Genomic DNA, 23,414 nt, shown 5'->3' on the forward strand with positions numbered 1-23,414 from the left:
TACTGTGGGGGTGCTCTGTGGGAAGCTGCGCCCCACCTTAGGATGCTGCCTCGGGGCGCCCGGGTGTAAGGCACCTAGCTGAGCACCGGGCCTCGTGGCGCAGGGGGATGCCCCCAGTGGGTAAGCCCTACAGTTCTCCTTACCCTGTCTGCGATTCAGCAGCAGCAGCTTGCCAAAGGGGGCAGTAACAGCCAGCTGCTGGGACTTGCAGTTCCAATGGCTCATTTGTGGCTCTACCTTCCCTGCATCACAGAAACACATTTCCCAAAGCCAGCCTTTCTCTCTTAACACTCCATGTGTCTATCTGAGGAAGATTAAGAGGTGGCTCGCTGTGTGAGCTGAGCCGTATCCTGGCCTGCTCCTGGGTTTCTTTAGTAAGCACATTGGTTCCTCCATAGCAACCTGGTCTGCGTGGTTTGACCAGCCAGGAGCCCCCAGAGCCGAACACAATGCAGTTGTATTTGCACAGTTGGGTCCAAGAACTACCACACGATAATATTTACTCTTCCGCTTCAAAGAGTTTTTATCAGTGGTTCGAGAGAAACATCAAGAAGACCACATTGCTGTCGAGATTGCCGACACTGCTCGATGGCATCTTTCTGGTTTATTTTTATGTGACTTTTGGAATGAAATGTTGTGATTTCGAATAGCGGAGCATAGGAGTCACCACATCTGCCTGCGTCTTCTGCTTACACACACACACACACACACACACACACACACACACACACACACGGATGTTTTGTATACCAGGGTTCAATTACACAGACAGCCTCAGTCTGCTGTAAAATTTAAAACGTGAAAAATCACCACCGGGAGAATTGGTTTTATAAATCTAGAACTTATCTCGAGAATAATTAACTTGGGTTATTGTCCATTTGGCATTTTTGTCGTCCCTTCATTAATCTTCCAGGATACCCCAAGAGTAAATCTCGGGGCGAGGAGCCTTTCCCAGCCTTGCGTGCTACACTGACCTGATTTAACACCTTTCCTGGAACGCAGACTTACTTTAATTTTTCCCATTGATATTTCTTGATTTCCCACCCAGTTCAAAGCACAGCCCCTGAGACAGCAGGTCCTGGTGAACGCTAACCTTATCTGCCGAGAGTTTGTCTTCTGATGGAGCCATTGTCCATCGTGTATTCTCATCTGTGTTGAGAGTTACAAAAGAGGGGCTGTGGATTGGTGTGAGAGAGGCTTGACGGATACAGATTTGAGAGATCCTGATGCTTGAGATGTGACAGTGGCTGATATTTGTGATCCTAATAAGTCACAGGCCACCAAAATTATCTCAGAACATTGAGGTCACATGCTCATAGGGGTTCTTCCTGCTCTTGTTTGAACGCTCCTCTTGTGCAAGAGTGAAGGAGCACCAACTCCTCTCCTAAAAAGGGAAGGGGTGAAGGAACACGGACAGGAAGAAACAAAGGTTGAAGCTTAACTGCACACTTGGTGATTTATGGGGTCGTGCGGGAGACGGGGGCCTTTGTTTTTGTTGAAACCACCTGGAAAATTCATTTCACACCGCTTAGAAGGCAGTGCACTATGTGTTCGGATTTTATTTATTGGCTGAAATAAAAGTGATGTGAAACTGATCGTATTGTAGAGGGAGCTGTGACTCCAGATGTAGCCAAGTCTCGGATGTGCCACGTCTCAGTTGCTCTAGGATCCAGGGGCATCAAGAGGAGAGCTGTGAGTCTTGGGGTTGGCCACTGACTGAGTGCACATTAGAACATCACACACGGCTTCCAGAGTTAGTAAAGACATTAGCATTAGGTACAAGGGAGCTTGCCGGGATCAGCCAGGAATAAGGATGCTTTGGTGTGGCTCTCTGATAGTGAGTTATAGAGCCTTAATTTAAAGTTGTCTTTGGGAACAATAACTTTAGGGATTGTGTAAATGTTAAGATTGTCACCTTCTAATTGGATACAATTTCTACAACATCTTTAATGTTTGTATCATTTTAATCAAACAAATGCCATGTTCTCTGGTGCCCTCTGCATGGTGGGCCCTGTCCACCTGAGACAAGGCATTTCTTCTCGGCTTTACGAGCAAGCCGTGTAAGTGCTGATTTATGAGCAGAACCTCTGTAGCCTGCAGGCCCTGAAAGAGTTAAATTTCAGTAGAACAAGGGATGTCATTGTGACCCCAACATGTAATTCGCCCCCGGAGAACAAGAGTCTGGGAAGATAAAGACATGGTTTTGAGGGAGTAATTAGCAAAAACCATTTTCATAATTCATTTAAGATGCTTAACCATATTTGGGGAATATTTTCACAAATAGGGTATTAAGTCGTATTAGGTAGTATGAAAAGCCTTCTGCAGCGTCATTCAGAAGTCAGAGGCAGGAGAGCATGTCCTGAAATCCCTTACTTCAGAACGCAGCACCGATTTACTTTGCAATGATTGAGAGTCAGTTTCACATCTTAATACAATAAATTTTTAAATTCTTTAGAATTTTGTCTTACTTTTAACTTTCTCATCAGCACAGCTACAAAACAAACAAACAAACAAACAAACAAACAAACAAAAAACCCAGTGGTTAGATGATTGGAGTGTCTGTTACAAGGCAAGGTTCAAAAAGTGCTTCTATTCCTCAGAGAGAGAGAGAGAGAGAGAGAGAGAGAGAGAGAGAGAGAGAGAGAGAGAGAGAGAGAGAGATATGAAATTGACATTTATCTTGCAGACAATATCCTGGAAGTTTATAGTTTACAGAATCAGAGTGTTGTTGAAAGGTACTGCCCACAACCACATTCTAATCTGATGAGTTCACGTTTCATCCCTGTGATGTCAGATGATTTCCCTCAATGTGTTCATTGCTGGTAACAAGTTCTATAGAGTCCCCCCTCTTATTTTGGGGACAGCTGGGTGAGGTGAGGTGATGAAGGGGCATTTGGTTGTCTCCTCAAACTAAAGACTGCCTCTGATGCCCCAAGAGTCACCACCTGAGTCTGAGCGTCCTTGACAGTGCATGCCGTCTGGAAGACTGGGCTCTTGGGCTTTAGGGTAGACCAGTTGTATGACCCCTGGGAGATAGGGTTTCATGTTAGACCATTGAGAGACTTGGATATAGCTGGGTAACCCAGTTAATGATGATATTGTTGACAGAGCAAGAAGTGTAGAGAGAAAGATGGTGATGGTAATAACTTGAGTTTTCTAGAGAGGAGATCAGGAGGCAAGGCAGATTTAGCCATAAATCAGATAGTGGCAGGTTATCTCAAAACCCCGAGAGTGAAAACTCTGCTCTGAATTCATCCTCTTAGGGGCAACTTACCCGGGCAAGGAGATGTGCCATCCTGTTGTCAGGCCGTAAACCCTTCTGACTGACTTTTACTGCCTCAGTAAGAAAGTGCTGGCCAGTTGATGTTCTTTCTTTTTTTAGCTTTGGTTAAGTGGGAGTGCACGGATAAAACAGAGGAGTGGGGTAGCGGGACAGTGTTGGGACTTTCAGTGAGGACTGTCCTTTTCCCCACTGTCATGTTTCACTCTGTAAATATAAAACATTTCCTGCCTTGTGGTGAGTACGCCTTTCCAGTTTTTATAGACAGTCGAGGCACGGAGCCAGAGAGAGCAGCCACGGAAGGAGCCTCTCCTTTTTTGCGCTAACCTAGATCATTCTGATAGCTGAGACAGAACTTTTGAATTGCATGGAAAGCCCACGACACATCGGCCCAAAGAAATTCCCCGGGGAAAGCCGGGATGCTCCAGGTTGGGCTCAGGTTATCTGAATCTGCTCATTTCCACCCCAACAAAGGACAATCTCTTATGTAAAAGAAAGGTTCAGAACTATGGTCCTATCTGATTTTTTCCCCCTCACTCACATATTCTGAGTCCATCTATGCCCCAGAAATATCAGCAAGATTAGCCAGACATCCTGAGCAGGGTGACCCGGGGGTGACAGGGATGAAAGAGAAGAATGTGTCCCGGGTTAAAAACACCAAACGTGGGCTCTAAATAGCCAGAGCCCAAGTAAGTCTAGACTTGGGGAGATATAAATAAATATTTCTGTATTTTGCCAGTTCCAAAAGAGGAAGGGATATGAAAAATAACTCCATTTAAAAGTAACCCCCTAAAGCCATTATAGTGTTTTGCACAGATAAACTAGACTTTACATTTGAAATATTTATGAATTATGAAGGAATTCCAGACTAATTTCCCTAACTCTAAGGACACATCTTTAAAAAGCACCTTCAGAATCCTTCTCATTTTGAAAATATTTAAAAAATGTTTCCTTATTGGGGGAGGGGTGGAGAGGCACTGGAGCCATGACTCCTTATTTAAGAGCACTGCTCTTCCAGAGGACAGGGGTTCAATTCCCAGCTCCCTCATGATGGCTCAAAGCTGTCTGTAACTCCAGTTCCAGGGGCTTCAATCCTCTTCTGGCCTCTGGAGGCACAAGGCATTGAAGTGGTGTGCAGACATACATGCAGACTCTCTTTCCCCTTATTTTCAAACATGTGTACGTGAAATATCATCATATTTACCTTCCATTACCCCCAGTACCTTCCCTCTCCCCAACACAGTTGTCTTAGTTAGGGTCTTATTGCTGTGAGCAGACACCATGACCAATGTAAGTTTTATAAGGGACAACATTTCATTGGGGCTGGCTTACAGATTCAGAGGTTCAGTCCATCATCATCAAGGCGGGAGCATGGCAGCATCCAGGCAGGCATGGTGCAGGAGGAGCTGAGTTCTACATCTTCACCCGAAGGAAGAAGATGATCCAGGCAGCTGGGAGGAGGGTCTCCAAGCCCACCCTACAGTGACACACTTCCTCCAACAAGGCCACATCTTCTAATAGTGCCACTCCCTGGGCCAAGCATATTCAAACCATCACAACAGTCCCATCCCAAATTCATGCTCTCTTTTATTTTTTGATAACCACCAAGTCCCAGTCAGTGCTGCCCATCTGTTCATGGGTATGGGGCCGTTCACCGGGCACAGGTAACCTATCAATGGCCACATTCTTCAAGGCGAGTAAAGAATGATTTTCCCTTCATCAGCAACATCCACTGCCCACAGATCCCCAGTTCCAGGAGACCATCTATATCAACCAATGCCTGGATTTTTCCAGCCTTGTCCTTGTGTAGGACCTGCACAGCTCCTCTAAGTTCAGGGTTGTGACAGCCATGTTGTCTCCCGAAGACAGGATTTCACAGCGCCCCTCCTTGACCTCTGGCTCTTTGAAATGAAGAGACAACTGATACAAATCAGCAGGGATGGAGAAGTGCTGTAGCATTTGTCACTTAAGACCCTCGAAGCCATCTCCAGAGTTTATAAAAACATTCCTAGTGGAGCCAGGCGGGGGGCAGTCTCTTCCATAACAACATTTCATTCTGCCAGATTTTTAAGACTAGAACCAACATGGTTAGTTTTGGAAGTGACTATTCATTTGAAAGACTCCCCAACTGGTAATCATCACCCCCCCCACACACACACACACTCATTCTAGACAAGATCATTGCATTACAAATTTAAATGTCTGAGGCTAGTAGTTTGTCAGGGTTTGGAATGATTAAGTCAATTAAAATTTAGGTCAGTTGCTCTTTGGTGTTAAGTCACAGACCACACCAATCATCAGCTAATAATGTGATGGTGAGAGTAATGACGGATGATTGACAGTTATTGTCTGTGTGCCAAGCAGTGTGCCAAGGTTGACAGACAGCCTCATAGAAAAATACGGATGCATGTGATTTCTTTGTCTTGGAGTTATAGGCACTTATTGTGGTTATTATCATGGTTATTATAGTTAGTCTCTCTCTCTCTCTCTCACACACACACACACACGCACACATGCACACACACACACATACACATACCCACGCACGCACACACACACATGCATACACGCACACACATAACACACAAAGACTGGGGAATCCAAGCTTGCTTTCCCCGTTTAGCCCTTGAGGGTCACTGTTAGAAGAACAAGTGAGATATTGCTGCTGGAAGATGTTAACGGTCTCTGCACTTGCAGATGACAACTTCATACTCGGGGACCTGGAACATGGGATTGTACAACTCTGTAGAGGTCCTGAGGAGCTATTTCAGTTGAAGTATGATGGGTTTGGAGAAGCAACGTTCTCTGCTCCTCCCCCTTGTTGATCTGCTGAGGCTCCATCCTGAACCAAGAAAAGGAACCTGTGGTGGACAGTCAGGGTCACGTGGATACCTGGCTCATTAGGCTTCCCTGCCACTCTGTCCCCAGAGATTACAAGCTGGCGAGTGGTGTAGGGTCTCCCTTCCTTCTTTTCCTTATAACCTGTTGAGTGATCCCATTGGGTTGAGGCGCTCCTAGTTGAATGGGTACTCTGTTGAACTTCCTCAGTTCTGGGCATCGGTTTGAAGGAGCCCATCGTTACGGCCACTGGTAGAGGCGTTGAAGGATGAGATACAACTGTGTTCCTTAGTTAACGTTTGGGATGTTGATCAAAATATCATGTCAGTTTGTACGTATTGTATATACCATCCTTCTAGCTGTTGTCTTTGGGCCTTCTCAAGAAACCCCCCTGGAGAAAAATGGCCGTTGAATTCTGAATAGAAAGCCATCCATTGGAGGGATCTCTTTACTTCCTTAGTTAACGTTTATTCTTTCTGTTCTTGAAAAGGTGTTTCATTTAGCCCAGGTTGGCCTTGAACGCACTACGTAGCTAAGGTCTATCCCTACCAAACATGTGGCAAAGCTTCTTTTTAAATTATTTTTAAACTTTTTATAATTAAATGGTGTATTACCGGTACACAGGAAACAGAAAAATATTCAATAGAAAATAAAATATAGGAATGGACCTGAGTACAACTGAAAATTTGGTCTGTGATCATAGTAGCATCTTTAACTGGTAGTGGGAAAATGGATGTTTTATTAAAAGGGTTGGGGAAAATGGAATAGATCAATATTTTAGAAAACAAGAAATTGATCTATATAGTTCATTATAAACCCAGAAGATCTCCCAATGGACCAGAGAACAAAACACTAAATATTATCAAACAATGAACTTGTGCTGCACTCCCAGCCTCTGGGAGTAAACATTCCTCAAACGTTTTCATTTTGTTTAGTGCTTTGTACTGTGGCCATGTGTGGGAGAGGGTGAGGGTCTGAGGTCAAGGTTGATGTAAGGTATCTTCCTTGGTCTCTTTCTGACTTAATTTTTGAGCCTGAGTCTCTCATTCCAAATCTCACTAGTTCTGCTGCACTGACACTGGCCAGAAAACCTAAGGATTGTCCTGCCTCTGCCTGCCCAGGCCTGAGATTACAGGCATGAGCCTGCTACCGTGCCTGGATGCTTCACATGGGTTCTAGGATCAAACTGATCCTTGTAGGTCAGCATTTCACTGGCCAAACCATCTCCCTAGTTCCTCCTTAGGTTTTTATTGTAAACTAAGGAGCAGGTATCATAATCTACTGAGTACTTTTGTTGTTGTTGTTGTTGTTGTTGTTGTTATTATTATTATTATTATTTAAATGTCTGGGTGCTCTATCTGCATGTACACCTGCATCCCCGAAGAGGGTATGAGATCACATTATAGATAGTTTTGAGCCACCATGTTGTTGCTGGGAATTGAACTCAGGACTTCTAGAAGAGCAGTCAGTGGCCTTAACCATTGAGCCATTTCTGCAACCCTACCAAGAACTTTTAATGCAAATTATCACCATTGATTTCCCGGTGATGAGCTCTCCTTGAATTCCTGCTATAAAGCCTATTCAGTCACACTGCATTAAAAAAAAATGCCACTGGATTCAACTTGATAATTCATTATTTATTGTTTTTTCTTTGATAGTCATATACCAATGATCATTTCTGATTCTCATTCATGTACCAGTGTAATATTATATCATATTATAAATAAAATATGAAAAGTATTAAAATTCCTGCCTAGAGCAATACACTGTTTGCTCTTAGACACAGACACCGTGAGAGCGGCATATCAGGAGCAGCAATTGAACTGCACAGGAAGCTTAGGGCACTGGTAGGAAATGACTTTAGAAAGATGGGTTGGATAGGAGCACACTGGGGCAGGGGTGTTCTAGGATGAGGGAAGGGCGTGAGGGGGTTATGTGTGCCAAGTACACTGTCTCTCTGTGTCTGTCTCTCTGTCTGTCTGTCTGTCTCTGTCTGTCTCTGACTGTCTCTGTCTCTCTCTCTCTCTCTCTCTCTCTCTCTCTCTCTCTGTGTGTGTGTGTGTGTGTGTGTGTGTGTGTGTGTGTGTGTGTGTGTAATGGGCAGGAGAAGTGTTAGGGAGGGAGTAGGGAGCCTTGTGAGAAAAAAAGAGTCAGGATTTTCTCTTGAGCAATGGGCAGACATTGGAAGGTATTGGGGTGGGGGGCTGAAATATCAGTCGTGTATTGTGAGAGAGGGTGTCTTGAGACAGTGTCCTGGAGGGCCACTAGGGGGTCCCTCACAGTGGTGTGAGTGACATTATGCAGACTGAGTTGAAGTGCTAGCAATATGAATGAGGTGTCAGGGAAGATGTCGCAGATTCTGTTCAGAGATCTGCCATATATGGGTGCTGATATAAGGGACAGGAAGCATCCATTCTCCATGCACCAGCTAGAGAACACAGGTATATTTTGTTAATGGGGGTGGGAGTGGCTATGTGTGACAGAACTAGCTGGAGTTATCCTTGAGGTTAAGTCATCCACTGGGGCTAGCTGGGGTCTCTAGGGTGGGTTTGGACGTGGAGACATGGATCTTGGAGCTGCCACAAAGCAAATGGCAGTGGAATGCACAGATGGTGTGAGCTCTGTGTATGTGAGGTGGGCACATTAGCAGACTGAGCGTGCGTCATAAGCATTGGCCCTGAAGAGGCAGGAGGCCCAAGGGATTAGGAAGACAGCCCAGGCCAGAAAAGAGGGTGACAAAAAGTCAGGGAGAGCATATGGCGTCATGGAAACCAAACTGTGAGAGTGCTGGGGACCAGGATGAGCCTCTGAATTTTGCCCTGAATTTTGAAGGAACCAAGGAGGCAAGGACTCAAGTGTCCATGGAGTTGGCTACTAGGGGGTTATGGCAAATCTTGACTTGAACAGTTTCTGGCATCTTGGAGAAAGGTAGGGAATGCGTGTGTGTCCAGCGGTGGATGGAGAATTGAGGTATTTGAGGCATCTCCACTTCGAGGTTATGGGGATGCCATTCCTCATGCTCTTACACATTAAAATGAAGACCCAGGATCAGCAGACTCCGGTACAAAACCAGCCTTATTTAGTTGTGACCAGGGGCAGGCTGCATGGGTTTTTGTGAGCCTGGTAGTTCTGTTCAACAGTGTGTTGAGAGGACCTGCCTCAGGTAGTAGCGAAGGTCTCTCTGCTGTGAGGTAACGGTGAACCATCACTTCATGTTCTTGTACTGCAATGACTTTCCTGGAAGAGTTGGATACAATGAAAGCCAATCTCCTTGCGCCCTCTGTCCACCCTCTCCTTCTGTCGTTAATGGCCCTGACACCAACCAGGAGGAGAGAGAAACAGCTCCAGAGAAAAGGAAGCCATTCAACTCTTTTCCCATTCCTTTATCTCCAAGTCTTTGAAACCTCTCACACGCATCCATCAACCTGTAGGCATCTATCTCTCTCCCCCAGAACAGTTCAGGCGCTCAGTAGAAAAAGGTCGCTGGCTACTCCTTAGCTCAGTTGCTGTGAATATGGGAGTCTTTGCCATAGATGGAAATCCACCCCCTGAGAGCTCCCACCTGGCTCTAAGCACCCCAGGGAGGAGCACAGGAGTAGCTTTTGGCATTCTGGGCCTCGGTGAATGGAGGAGAAGAGAGTTCCTCCAGTGACTGTGTGTGCTGCATGCCGATCTACCCAGCACCAGGAATTCGTCTTGTCTGCTTTCCAATCCATTTTATCTTTCTCAGACAGTTTTCTCTGCAGTTCTACTTTGCTGATTCTGTCGCATGGATTCTCGTGAAGACGGCTGGAAATAGAGACGACACCCTCCCCCTACTTGGCTGCAATTCCCACACTGGTAGCAGCTGTGAGTCGGAGTGGACAAGGAAGGCAGGGCGCTTGTAAACCTTAATATAAAGGGAGGGCACGCTCTGAATGTTGGGCACAGACTGGGAGGCTCTGGGCTGAGCAAGCGTCGCTAGGACTGCATCCGAGGGTGCTGAGGGTGTCACAGACTAAATCATGTCTCTTGTTATTTTTGTTCCTCATTCCTGATTGGTGGCTGGTACTTTGATGGTCCTTATGCACAAATTTCTGCTCTTCAAAATATAGAATGTTTTTTAAAGCTTAATGATTCTTTTATTCCATTTGAGTGATGTCTGAGATTTGTAATTGCTTAAGGGAAGAATTTTCTTCTTTTCTAGGCTAGCACAGTAGCTGTGGGTGTTGAGGTGGTGTGTGGTGTAAGGCCACTCTTTAATCAGCTGCGATGAGCAGCTACACATCCCTAAGAAACACTGTCAGTTTATGTCTAATGGCTGCTTTCAAGGTATGTCATTGCTCCCCTCCCCTGATTCCATGGGATGAGGTGACTTCATGCAGCAGTGAGAGACCACTTTGGTGACTGACAAGAGGCCAAAATGAAAAAGGGCAGCAGACAAGAGCCGCTGGGCTGTTTAACCGAAAGGTTATTCAGAGAATAGTGGAATTCGGGGGCCAATCACTGTCATTCAAGAAAAATAACCTGCTCGCCCGCTCAGTTGTGCGTTTGGAGCGAGTGTTGTATGTCCCAGAGGTTGGTACAATCCCAGACAGTTAGGTGAATCGGATTGTCTGGTCACGGAAGTACAGTGTGGCTTCCAGCAGGGTTAGCACCGGGATTTTAGGAATAGTTCGATTTGTCCTCCCTCTCTCTCTCTCTCTCTCTCTCTCTCTCTCTCTCTCTCTCTCTTTCTCTCTTTCTCTCTTTCTCTTTCTTCCCTCCTTTGGTGTTGGGCATCCAATCCATGACCTCTGAATGCTGTGCAAATTTCTCCCACAGACTAGGAATGGGAGTCAGCAGTATTCTCTCCTGAGTCCATGAGTCTCTGCAAAGCTAGAGAGAGTTCCTCCCTCACATCCCAGAAGGATAGCCCGGGCACATCTTAGATGGAGCTCTGGTTAAGCCAAGAGCCTGAAAGTGCTTAGCAGGCTGCTGTCAGATGCTGGCGAAGGTGCCGTAGACTGATATGGTGGTTCGCCTGCTTCTTTCTGTGCCGGGCATGGAACCCTGGGCCTCGTATATGCTGAGCGCACACTCTACCACTGAGCTTGTCCCCAGACCCATCATGCATTTTTGTTGTTGTTATTGTATTTTAGGGTCTTGCTATGTAGCTCTGACTGGCTTGGAACTTGCTATATAGACCAGGACTGACGATCTTCCTGCTACTGCTTCTGGTTACAGAAGTGTGTCGTCCGTAATACTTGACCCGTTCCTCCATGTTGATTTTAAGAGATGTTTGGTAAGGATTATTTTAGGGAAAGTACAGCCTTATGGACTGTGAAAGGGATGCTTACCATTTATATTAAGAATATCTATCCTGTCAATTAGGATTTAGTAATATTGTGGGGGGAGCTTCCTCACTTAGTAATTCAGGAATGAACATGAGGACTCTAAACATTGGAATCATCATTAAATCAAAAGCTCTTTAGCCCAGCACTCCCCCGCCTTGATTCCCCTTCTTCCGTTTGTATCTTCAAATGTCTAGACACATCGCCACTGCTAGGCCAATATTTACATATTTTCAACCTGCACATCCAGGTCCTGTCACATTTAATGCTGCAGTCTGAGGGAAAGGACGATGAGTCTAGTTGCCTGCTGGGTCAAAGGGGTCCATTCAGTCACTATCAATTCAGTTTTTCTCCTTTATCATTATCCCAGGATGTCTCTTTAAACAACCCACTTCCTGGGGACTCTTCTGCTAACTCTTATTTCAAACACAACATTCTGGGTTTTCATCAAGATATGACAGAGGGGCCTAATATTAAAAGCAAAGCTGCATTTGGCTTTTGTGAGCCCAAAGCACGCTGGGAGCTTGAAGTAGAGTTGGGAACATCCCAGGGGAACAGGAGCTGGGCACATACCACTTGTCACTCCTCATCCTTCCATGGCATTTTCTGGGTGCCCATACGGACCACACTGGCAGAGCATCCAGGGACAGACCCTTGCTCAGTGCTCTGGCCTATGTATAAGTGACCCTCCTCATTCCTTTGGCTGATTCTGCCTGTAGCTGCTGGTTGCTCAATTATTTTCCCTTGTCTCTAAATTTATTGATGCAATTTGGTCTGCAATTCCCAGGATGCTTTGAGACAGTGTGTGTGTGTGTGTGTGTGTGTGTGTGTGTGTGACCATGTATACATAGTTGGTATATGCATATGTGTTTGTTGTGTATGTGTACATGGATGTATATGTAAGGATATGTGTGTCATATGTGACATGTACGTGATATGTGTGGTATATATGTGAGAGGTGTGTGTGTATGTGTCTGATGTATGTGATATGGATCTGAGATAAGCATATGTGTGTGGGGGAGGTGTATGTGAGGTGTGTGTGATTGGGTGGTTGCAGAATATGTTGTATGGATGTGAGATGTGTGTGTGCTGTGGATGTGGTATATGTGATGTGGATATAAATGTGTGCAATGTGTATATTATGGCTGTGTGTGTGTGTGTGTGTGTGTGTGTGTGCGCGTGCGTGCGTGTGTGTGTGTGTGTGTGTGTGTGCCTGTGTGCTTTTAGAGCCCTGAAGGGAGCACAGAGGTTCATGACTCAGTGGACATCCTGTCTCAGGTTTCAGATACTGTTAGGCTGAAGGTTTTATTGGAGGTCAAGGCAGCTAATAAACTGAGCTGTGCAGTTAAGAGTGCATTCATCCGAGGTCGGCTGTCCCACAGGCTGAGGGAGGAAGCCAGTGCCAGCTGCAGGTTGGCCAGTGATGGCTTTATGAGCATTATTTATTTATTTATTTATTTATTTATTTATTTATTTATTTATTTAATTTTTTTTTGTAGCCAGGGTGGCAAACTTAGCACAAAGGCCTGGCTTTAATATGCTTGATTGGGACTTCTGCTTCCTGCATGGGGAAGGAAACCAAGGGTTGCAGACTTTGTGTGGGAGTTAATTCATCTTTTTATAGGGTGCTTGTAGTTTCCAGTGATTCCAATCATACCCTTTATGGTGGTTCAGAAGTCAATGCCAGGAGCTTGGTGGAGGCTTAAGAAGCTCACGTGGCCATGTAGAGGCCCACGGGCTTCCAAGTCCCATGGTAGTTTCCACAGAATTTGTTTCTGCTGATCCTTTGCCCACCCATGTCTGTCTCCCTACCTGCACCCACGCATGTCACTAGCGGTTGATCAGCGTCTTGCTTTGTGGGTTGCTTTGTGCATGCAGTAGATAGTTCTCTGTGCACACGATACATATTAATTCCTTTTTTTTTTTTTTTTTGGTTCTTTTTTTCGGAGCTGGGGACCGAACCCAGGGCCTTGCGCTTCCTAGGTAAGCGCTCTACCACTGAGCTAAATCCCCAGCCCCTAATTCCTTTTTAAATAGTTAAATTCTCTAAAGTTTTTGATGAAGAAGAGGGTAAAAACAAAACAAATGATTCCTGTCCTCTGATGGGTAATGAAGCCATTGCTGGGTGAGGGGAAGCAGCCGGCTGGTGGGCTACAGAGGTGGAGGTGATGTTCTGGGCAGTAGTGCTGGCCTGTTGACATGGCCTCTTGGTCTCCTAAGAGAAAGCTGCAGCGGCAGGAGGCTCCCTTCTCCGAGGCAGAGCCGGGTGTCTGTGGGCTGGCTCTCTGGGGTCCTCGAGGAGCCTTTGTCAACATGTTCTTGGTTTTGCACAACCATCTGCTTGCATCATCGTTTTGCCCTTTGCAGAGGAAAGGGATGTAAGGATCCCGCTGGAGGCTTGTAGAAATGTCTTCTGGGTACCCCAAAGAACAAACTTGTCACCACTGGTCAGAAACTGATGGGGCAAGGATGGCCTTCTCAGGCTGCAGAGTTGTGAGAGTTGGGCGGACAGATGGACTTGTTTTCTTCAATTCTCAGGCGGCCTGAGGTCCAGGCCCCCGTGGAGCCTGCTCATGGCTGCTCTCTGCTTCACACTCGCCACCCCCACCCCCTCTTCTTCTGTGTCCTTTCCCAGGGCAGAAAATACTGGCCTGCTGTTCGGAGTCTCTTTTATGAGGGCCTGTACTCTGTCTGTGAGACTGTGGTGGTTTGAATAAGAATGGCCCCCATTGGCTCATATACTTGAATGCTTAGTCATCGGGGAGTGGCACTGCTTGAGAAGGATTAGGAGGTGTGGCCATGCTGGAGGAAGTGTGCCAGTGAGGGGTGGGCTTTGAGTTTTCAAAAGTCAAGCCAGGCCCAGGGTCACTTTCTCTTCCTGCTGCCTTCGGATCCAGAAGTAACTCTCAGCTACATCTCCAGCATCATATTTGCCTGTGTGCTGCCATGTTCCCTATGTGATGACAATGAACTATAGTCAAGCCTCTGAAACCGTAATCGAGCCTCCAGTGAAGTTCATTCTTTCATAACAGTTTCCTTGGTCATAGTGTCTCTTCACAGCACTAGAACCATGACTAAGACAAAGAGCTTCGCTGCCCCCTTGACATAGTCTCTATGCTTCTGCCATCATTTGAGGGATGCCAATGGTTTCATTTCCAAGCATGACTTTTGGGGAAACATGAACACTTAGCCTACTGCATCCAGCAGAAGTCACCTGCCGAGGTGCAGACCCCTCAGGCCATTCCATTGACTATAACCCTTTTGTTTGCATTGTCTCTGTCCTATGTGATGTGATAACCCATGATTGTCCCCTAGATGGTGGTGGGGAGTCTGGAAGATGTCTCCTGCATTAGAAGCTTTAGACTCCTGTAGGGTCTGGAAGGCAGAGGAGAACAGCACAGCTGGCTCTGAGTCTTTCCGTGCTGAGCATGAAGCAGGCACTTCCGACACTTCATTGGCCAGCGCTGAATTTCCTAAGGTTCCCTCAGATTCTCAAGGCATTTCCGATCACAGGTCATGTGTTGTAGCCTCAGTTTCACAATGGAAACTTGTCCCTCTCTTCTGCACAGACAGATGTAACCTCCCTTATACTTTAAGAAAGAAGGGAATGAGTTGGGGAAACAGGCCGGTTTTAGGGGGATTGCCTCCTGTGCGGGAGGCCATAGGTTCAATCTCCAACATCATACAGAGAGGGACAACAGTTCAATGCTGCTCCCTTGTACCCAAAACTCCGTTCACCACAGTGTCTGTACCCAGCACCCAGCAGGCTGGGAAGAGTTACACAGCTCTGTGTCTGTCACCAGCATCAAGTCTGACACACAACATTTATACTGTGAAGGCCAAAGAACACGGACCTGGTGGATACGTGGACAGAAGGACAATTGCTCCACACGCACTGCCCTCCCTTCTCTTTTTTTTTTTCTTTTTCTTTTTCCAGAGCTGGGGACCAAACCCAGGGCCTTGTGCTTGCTAGGCAAGCGCTCTACCACTGAGCTAAATCCCCAACCCCTAAAGTAGCCCTCCGCTCCACACGCACTGAAGGAGAATGGGGTCCCATGTTGGTGTGTATTTAGCAGATCATGGGTTTCTCAAACCTTTATCTTTCTTACATAGGGCAGAGTCACTATGTCATGTCAATTTGGACCAACATTTTAAGTTTCTGGTGAGGAATACTATTGGACTCTTGCTATTTTAGCCACTGATGCTTCATCACCACAGGGCAGTGGGCCTTAGAGGCTGCCGCACAGTGAAGTAGGTGTTGGCTGCGTAGAGAAGCTCCTGGAGTTTAGAGCCACCACCTACATGAGATGAACTTTGTTTCTATGACATGGCGACTTGGGGCAGGAGTTTGGATGCTAACATTTAATGAGTGCCTACTATGTGCCAGACAAAATATGCTCAGAAGCAGCCATTAATGCCTCTGACAAGAAAGGGAATGGAGGTGGGGCATAGTGAAGGCCTCCCCTGAGTGTATAAGCTGGAAAGACTCAGCCTGGACATCAGCTTCAGAAAAGCATGTCCTCAACCAGAGAAGAGATTTCCTGGGAACTGCCTGGGCAGGCAACCACAGACCATGGAAGCTAACATTCTGGTACATGTGAGTACATTAGGACAAATCTCTCGCTGGTGCCCTGTGAGGCAGGCATTTTGCTGTCTGCTTGACAGGTGAGGAGACCAGTATACCCCATGAGTCAGGTTAGAGCTCAACCAAATCTCCATGTCATAGAAACAAAGTTCATTTCCTGTAGGTGGTGACTCTAAACTCCAGGAGCTTCTCTACACAGCCAACACCTATTTCACTCTACGGCAGCCTCTAAGATGCCAAGACCAACATGTGGCAGGAGACAAGACATGCACTCGGTGGTCCCTGCACTTCTTGCTGCATGTACCCTCTGCCTCCCCCCACCCACTGCTTGCTACCTTTTTAGATCCCCATCACAGTCCTTGGAGAGGGGGAGGGGGCATTTCAGATAAGAATCAGGATTCCTGTGGAGGGCTATAAGATCACTCTATCTTTAAAAAAAGAAATCAAAGGGTTGGGGATTTAGCTCAGTGGTAGAGCGCTTGCCTAGGAAGCGCAAGGCCCTGGGTTCGGTCCCCAGCTCCGAAAAAAAAAAAAAAAGAAAAAAAAAAAAGAAATCAGTTTACTTTCTGGGAATAGCTTGACAGCTCTTCTCTCTGCATCTGCCCTGGGACAGCCTGGGCCACCAGCTACCACGGGAGTGTTTCGTGTGTGCCTGTAACAGTGCGAAGAGCTTCATGCAGGCAGCCCCTATCACTGAGTAAACACAAGAGCTGGCAGATAGATGTGTGAACCTAGCACATTGAATGGCTCCCTGAATAACAGTCCCTAATACATTGCTATAATTACATTGCACGTTTTGCTGTAAACTCCAGAAAAATGATTTATTAAACTCTTGGGTCCCTGACAGCAATATGTTCAATGGCAGAGTAACTTCTTCAAATTTGCCAGCACATTTTGTGCATATGACTTTTTTGGAGTCTGACCAAATGGGTCCTTTAAAAGCTCTGATTAGATAACACGCCTTATATTTACACAGCTGGTTTCCAGGTTACCCCACTGGGAGGTGGCCACTCCCCCACTTTGTTTTGCCCAACACCCCTTTAAGAATTATCAGGGCTGGTCATGGATAGCAGTTTTTTTTAACATTTTTTTTTGTACTAGACACAAGAAAGAAAAGGAGTGGGGGGAGGGAAGGGGAGAAAGATTTCCTCCATCCATATCCATTAATGCAGTGTTGTCGCCTAGAGCCAGTCACTAGTCACTATTGAGGGCTCTAGATCCTAGACCAGTATACCCCATGAGTCAGGTTAGAGCTCACGACTCCTGCCTGCCCTCTGGATTGACTCCTGCCCAGCTTTCTCTACAGAAGAGTCCTTCTGGACTTGTGGGGTTTTGTGGGTTGTCGACACACCCACCTTTCTGGTGTCGGACACTCCCCAGGTATATTATTAGCTGTGTTCATGCGGCTTCATGCTTCATACTGGACATAAACAGCTTAAAGGAGGAAAGGCAGATTTTGGCTCTCAGTTTCAGTCCATCACACAAGACAGACATGGAAGATTTCATGGAGGTGAGAACATATAGGAGACCTTTCACAAGGTAACAGACTGGGACGGGAGAGTGAGCCAGACTAGAATCAAGACGGTAACCTTCAAAGTCCGCTCCTAGTGACCTATTTCTATCAGCTGGGCTCTGCCTCCTAAGGGCTCCATACCCTTTATTGTAGTACCACAAGCTGAGGACTGTGTTCACAACATGAGCCCCTTCCCCTGCCCCCAGGGGGTATTCTCAATCCAAATTATAGAGATAAGATCTCTGCTGTCATGTGACATATCCAAGGTTCTGCCACAGACGACGCAACACTGTCATCCAACTGTCCGGATCCTAGGCTTTCCTTGCAAAGTCTCCTTCAAACTGTTCTCCTGGACTGTGGCTAATTGGGAGTTTCCTTGTGGCCTCTTTTCCAACTCCTGGCTGAGACCAGCTTTACACCAGGGTGTAAAGCTAAAACAGCAACTTTTGTCTGGAGCGGGACATTAGGTAGCACAGCGACTGCTCTCACATGCTGCCAAGGTAGCCTGGATGCAGAGCAGTGAGCCTGAGGTGAAAGCCTTCATATTCCTTTACAGCTGCAGCCTCCAGCCCCCCAGAGCATTCCAGCAGAGAAGGAAGTTAAAGCTTGTGGCACATAGGGAGGCAGCAGCCGGAAGTAGCTACCGGAAGTGGCCGCCGGAAGTACCCATGGGGAAAATCCAAGGACGGAATTTCGCTTCCCAGAGATGGTCTTGTGAAATGCATATCTGTGTTGACTCTGATGATGGCATCAATATTGTAGTCATGTGCTCCTAGGATAGGGCTAAACTCAATTTTATGCAGAGACACAGTATGGATTTACCTTTGTGTAGCACAGAGCTAAGTGAAGACCCATTTTCTGCCCTTTGTGAAAAGATAAAAAAGAAAATCTTTCTTGCCTATGTTAGCTCCTTCAAACGCGAGCGCAAGTTAGAAGCAAGACTCTTACTTAAAACTTACCTCCTTTCTAAATCTTGAGGCTCAGTGTTCCGCTTGGCCCATTCTGGGGGACCGCTGGGACCGTACTGTGAGCATGGTTATGGTGGATAGCTCAGGCGAGCCGGTATAATGAACACAGAAGGACAGAACAGGGACTGTGGAAGAGGGAGGGAAAGGGGAGCCAGGGTTCCTGCTCATATGGATGGAGAAGGCAGCATTCACTATGGATCCTCGAGAGTCAAGTCTAGATTGCAATATAAAGCAACTGTTTGCTCTAACTTAGTAGGGAGCACTTTGCTGGGAGTCTTCACAGCCATGGTTTCCATCCCAGCACAAGAAAAGAAGGAAGGAAGGAAGGGAGGAAGGAAGGAAGGAAGGAAGGAAAGAGTATAAACAAGTACAAAAAATTAGACACGACTTTGAGGAGAGATGTAGAGAGTGACCCAATGCAGCCACAATTAAAACAACTGAGAGGCCATAACCTGAGTTCTGAGATCCCCTTTGTCTTAATTGATGTTCACTAAAATGTCTCTTTACAACGGTTCTCCCTGTGCAGTCAGAAGAGGGGAGTCATAGCTAGGTAGGAAGACTTTGTTTAACTCTTACATTTCACTCTGAGACATTGGAACTCAAGGTTCTTCCCTCTTTCCTGTGCGATATTGACATTCTCTGTCTGGAGAGGAATGGTGTCAGGGCCCTGGAAAACATGTGAGAACTTGGAAGTAGAATATCATAGCTGTGGAAGGGAACCAAGATGTGGCCTTGTGGCCCAATATAGGATTGTTGCCTTTCTCTGCATCCTGGAGTTTAGTGGACATTGGGCGCTTGGCAGTGAGCCCGGACTTGAAAGGTTAGGAGGCACGGAATGTTCCAAGAGCTGTGGTATTGTACTTCTTGTCTTAGTTCCCTCCAAACCATCAGGTATGTTTGGGAGCTCTCCCCACAACTGTCCTCCAAGAATAAAGGCTTTCAGGATGTGGGAGGGCTGGTGATTCCTGTGGTTTGGGGCTTCAGTTTCAGAAGAATGGGTGTGGCTGATAGGGTGGACTGTCAGGAGAGAGGTCTCTGACCTTTAAGTAATTTCTTCTGTGATTTTTACAGTCAGTTTTCTTCTGAAGATAATCTGCCATGCAACATTTAACATCTGGAGCTTCACTGAGTGGGCCTTGCCATCAAACCCTTTACACGCAGACACTCAGAGGGTGGCCAGTCCCTCTATTCTTTTTAAAGACAACTATCATTATTGATCCCTAATTCCTTTTAGGATAACACTTCTCTTTTGGTGAATGTTGCCGAGGGCTCTTAGAAGTCTCTTTAGGGGAATGGGTTGCACAGCTCTCGACTTCAGAAGGACACAGAATTGACGGGACAGTTTCATGCGTCATTTGCACAGGGTGCACACTAGTGAATGGCCCAACCAAAGATGATCACAGAGCAGAGTGAGATGGCTTGAGCAGTGAGTCTGCATGAGCGAAGTATTCACACAGACTTTATTTACCCTGCTTTACATGAAACGAAGCAAGGTGTGGGGTGGGGGGGACCCAGAGCCTTTTGGATTTGGTTTTACTGGTTCTTAGGGTTTATGTTCCCCCTTCCCCCTAGTGATGGATAATGGAGCTGGCAGTCTAGGCCTGTTTCTGATTAGCAAAATGACTCTTAAATGAGACTAGGGGGAAAATGCCCTCCTGAGCCTCTGGGGCCCTGGTTTTTCCCATAGAAGTTTAATGGCTCCGTGGCCTGTGATTTTAGTTGAGAAAATGAAAGACTCCGTATGGGGGGAAGGGTGTGTGCTGGTGTTTGTTTGGAGGGAGGTGGAGGGGTTGCAGGGAACTCTGGCCCAGAGCAGAAGGACTGGCTTCCTTAAGGGTGGAATGGCATAATAAAGGCTGTGAGACACGCTGGCAAGGGGCCATTAGGAGAACATTACATGGGTCCCTTCTCACCAGCTTTTTTTTTTTTTCCCAAAAAAGAAGGTGTAAGCTGGGGGTGGTGTTACACATGTATCTCTCAATGTTCCCGAAGGCTGAGGCAGGAGGATTCTTTTTTTTTTTTTATTATTATTATTATTAACTTGAGTATTTCTTATATACATTTCGAGTGTTATTCCCTTTCCCAGTTTCCGGGCAAACATCCCCCTCCCCCCTCCCCTTTCTTATCGGTGTTCCCCTCCCCACCCTCCCCCCATTGTCCCCCTCCCCCCAACAGTCTAGTTCACTGGGGGTTCAGTCTTAGCAGGACCCATGGCTTCCCCTTCCACTGGTGCTCTTACTAGGATATTCATTGCTACCTATGAGGTTGGAGCCCAGGGTCAGTCCATGTATAGTCTTTGGGTAGGGGCTTAGTCCCTGGAAGCTCTGGTTGCTTGGCATTGTTGTACATATGGGGTCTCGAGCCCCTTCAAGCTCTAGGCAGGAGGATTCTTAAGTTCAAGCCTCTCCTGGGCTACACAGCAAAATCCTGTCTCAAAGGAGAATTAGAGAGAGGGAAAGAAGACCTGATTCCTCCATTTGATAATCAGGCCAGGAGACTTACTCCAACAATTCTGGATCCACTCTGGAAATGTCCTGACATCCCACAGTGGTCCGGGCTCTGGCCTAGAAGGAGAGAGTTTCAAAGAGAGAAGTACAGAGTCCTGCGTGACCGGAGCTCGCCTTATGGTTTGGGGACTGCGTCTTCAAACTTGGGTATCCCAAGACTGAGTCGTTCAGAGCCTCCCTCTTGGTCTTGTCCACGAGCAGGTTCTTGGTTTTCACATTTAGGCATTTGTCTGCTGGTGGTATTTATGCTAATTCTGCATGGTGTGTGTGTGTGTGTGTGTGTGTGTGTGTGTGTGTGTGTGTGTGTGTGTGCATGTGTGCTTATGTGTGTGTAGAACAAAGGTCAACCATGAATGTTCCTCAGGTGACATCTCTCTTGTTTTGAGGTCCTACTACCTACCGGCCTGGAGCTCATTAGTCTAGGCTGGAGAGCCAGTAAGTCCCTGGGATCCCTCTGCCTCTGCACAGGACCCCTTTCTCCTCAGAGCTGGGAATTACAGGCAGAAATCACCACAGTCAACTTTTTTTTTTAAATGAGTTTTGGGGGTTGAACTAGGTTGCCATGCATACAAGCCAAGGCCTTTGCTGACCGAGCCATCTCCCCAGCTTGGTTTCATACTTTTAAACTGTGGTGGCATACAGCTCTTGAGACCTGACCCTTTGTAGGCCTCCTGTCATGTGACAGTAAACACAGTTACATTCCATGACTGTATCCACCATCCATCTCTAGGATGTTGTCATCTCCGCCACTCAAGACTCCACTCCCATTAAACAGCAATTTCCTCGGCTCCTCCTGCTCCCAGGTAATCTGAAATTAAGCAGCACTGAGACAGTCTATAGATTACACTGAAGAGATAGACCCGAGTGAGCTCATGTAGCCATCCGACTGCACTCTAGTGGGTGAGCTCCGTGTTACACGCTGTAGATAAAGGGACCAGATGAAAAGCAGACTTTGGTCTCAAGAGTGGCAAGGGTAACAGGCATGCAAAGGAAAGTCCCCATCTATGTGACAGTGGGCTACAAGACAAGTGTGGGCAGGTAAAATGGGGCACCTTAGGAAGCCTCAGAAAGACCAAGGTGACCCTTCACGGGAGTGGCAGGGGATGACATCAGAGGGGTGGGGCACGGAGCCCTGCAACTGCAAGAGACAGAGGCATGAGCCATGAGCACCTGGATCTAGCACATGTGGACCACAGTGTCTGGGGACAGAGACAGAGAGCAGGTGACATGGGACTTTGGGTCTGGCCCAGGACCCGGACCGCATGTAATGAGGAATACATAGCGGGCCTCGAGGCCACCACTGGCAGCTGCAGGAATTGGAGGACGATACTGTTGCTGGAGGAGAAAGGGGCGATGCCAGTCACAGACTGCTTGGCTCCATCTGGACTTTTGTCTTCCCAGGAGCTATTTCGGGGTCAGAACCACAAAGGCCTGTGTTCTAAAGGCAACACTTCATCACTGTGATAAAATACCTGAGAATATCAGCTTCGTGGTGGAAAGCTGATTTCAGCCTCAGGTCTCAGGTGATGGCTGGCTGGGCCTGTCATGCTAGCTATGGGGACTGAGGAGGTGGTACACTGTGTTGGGAGTGTGTGGTGGAGTGGTATTGCTCTCCTCTTGGTGCCTGTGGGGGGGAGAGAGAGAGAGAGAGAGAGAGAGAGAGAGAGAGAGAGAGAGAGAGAGAGAGAGAGAGAGGGAGAGAGAGAGAATATGAAGGGATATCTGGTTTTCAATATTTTCTCCTGTGGCCTGTCCTAGGGGACCTCATTTCTTCCCCCTATGCCGTGCCTCCTGAAGGCTGTACCACTTCTAATAGCAACAGGCAGGGGACCAGTTCTTCAACACACCAGACTTCCATATGCCAAGCTATAGCTCCGAGGTGGGAGAAACTCACATTTCTCTCTCTCCCTGGATGAACATTCAGTGGGATATTGGAGGCTGCTGACAGGAACAGCTGGGAGATGGGCACTGCAGGTCAGGGCAGCCATTTTCTTGCCCTGGCTCCCTGCCGACTACCTGTTAGAGCTCTTTCCTCAATGCTGCCTGTGCTTCAGCCCGCACCTCTGTAAAATGGGGAGGATAACATCCTCCAGGGCTCCCGACAAGGCTGAGAGAGGCAGTCTCTGCTGCAAGACTTTAGCCGGAGTTCATGTTCTGTGTGAGGTGGCTGTCATTGAGGTCTTTTGTCCCTCAACTGCGACCTTGGCGGAACGTGATCCAGGACTTGAAGAGGGGATTTGTGACCACGTTTTTTACACGGCTCACATCTGCTCACGCAGTCCGCGAAGCTGTCTTAATTTTTCTGCCTGCAGTAGGTATGTGTTCGTCGGCCCGTGGTCACCATGGAAACGACAACAGAAAATTCTGGAAGATGCGGAACCTCAGAAGTGGGGCTACGCTGGAGGTCCGTG

The 23,414-nt window shown here is 47.0% G+C and overlaps 1 protein-coding gene and 1 pseudogene across 1 annotated transcript in view; both read left to right on the forward strand.

The window, feature by feature from the left end:
- Kif26b (kinesin family member 26B) overlaps positions 1-23,414 on the forward strand; it is a 405,645-nt gene that overhangs the window by 1,703 nt on the left and 380,528 nt on the right. The gene's annotated exons all lie outside the window — the stretch shown is intronic.
- Positions 1-23,414, forward strand: part of Eef1g-ps1 (eukaryotic translation elongation factor 1 gamma, pseudogene 1) — a 55,946-nt pseudogene continuing 32,532 nt past the window's right edge.

This window comes from Rattus norvegicus, chromosome 13, assembly GCF_036323735.1.
Source record: "Rattus norvegicus strain BN/NHsdMcwi chromosome 13, GRCr8, whole genome shotgun sequence".
NCBI lineage: Eukaryota > Metazoa > Chordata > Mammalia > Rodentia > Muridae > Rattus > Rattus norvegicus.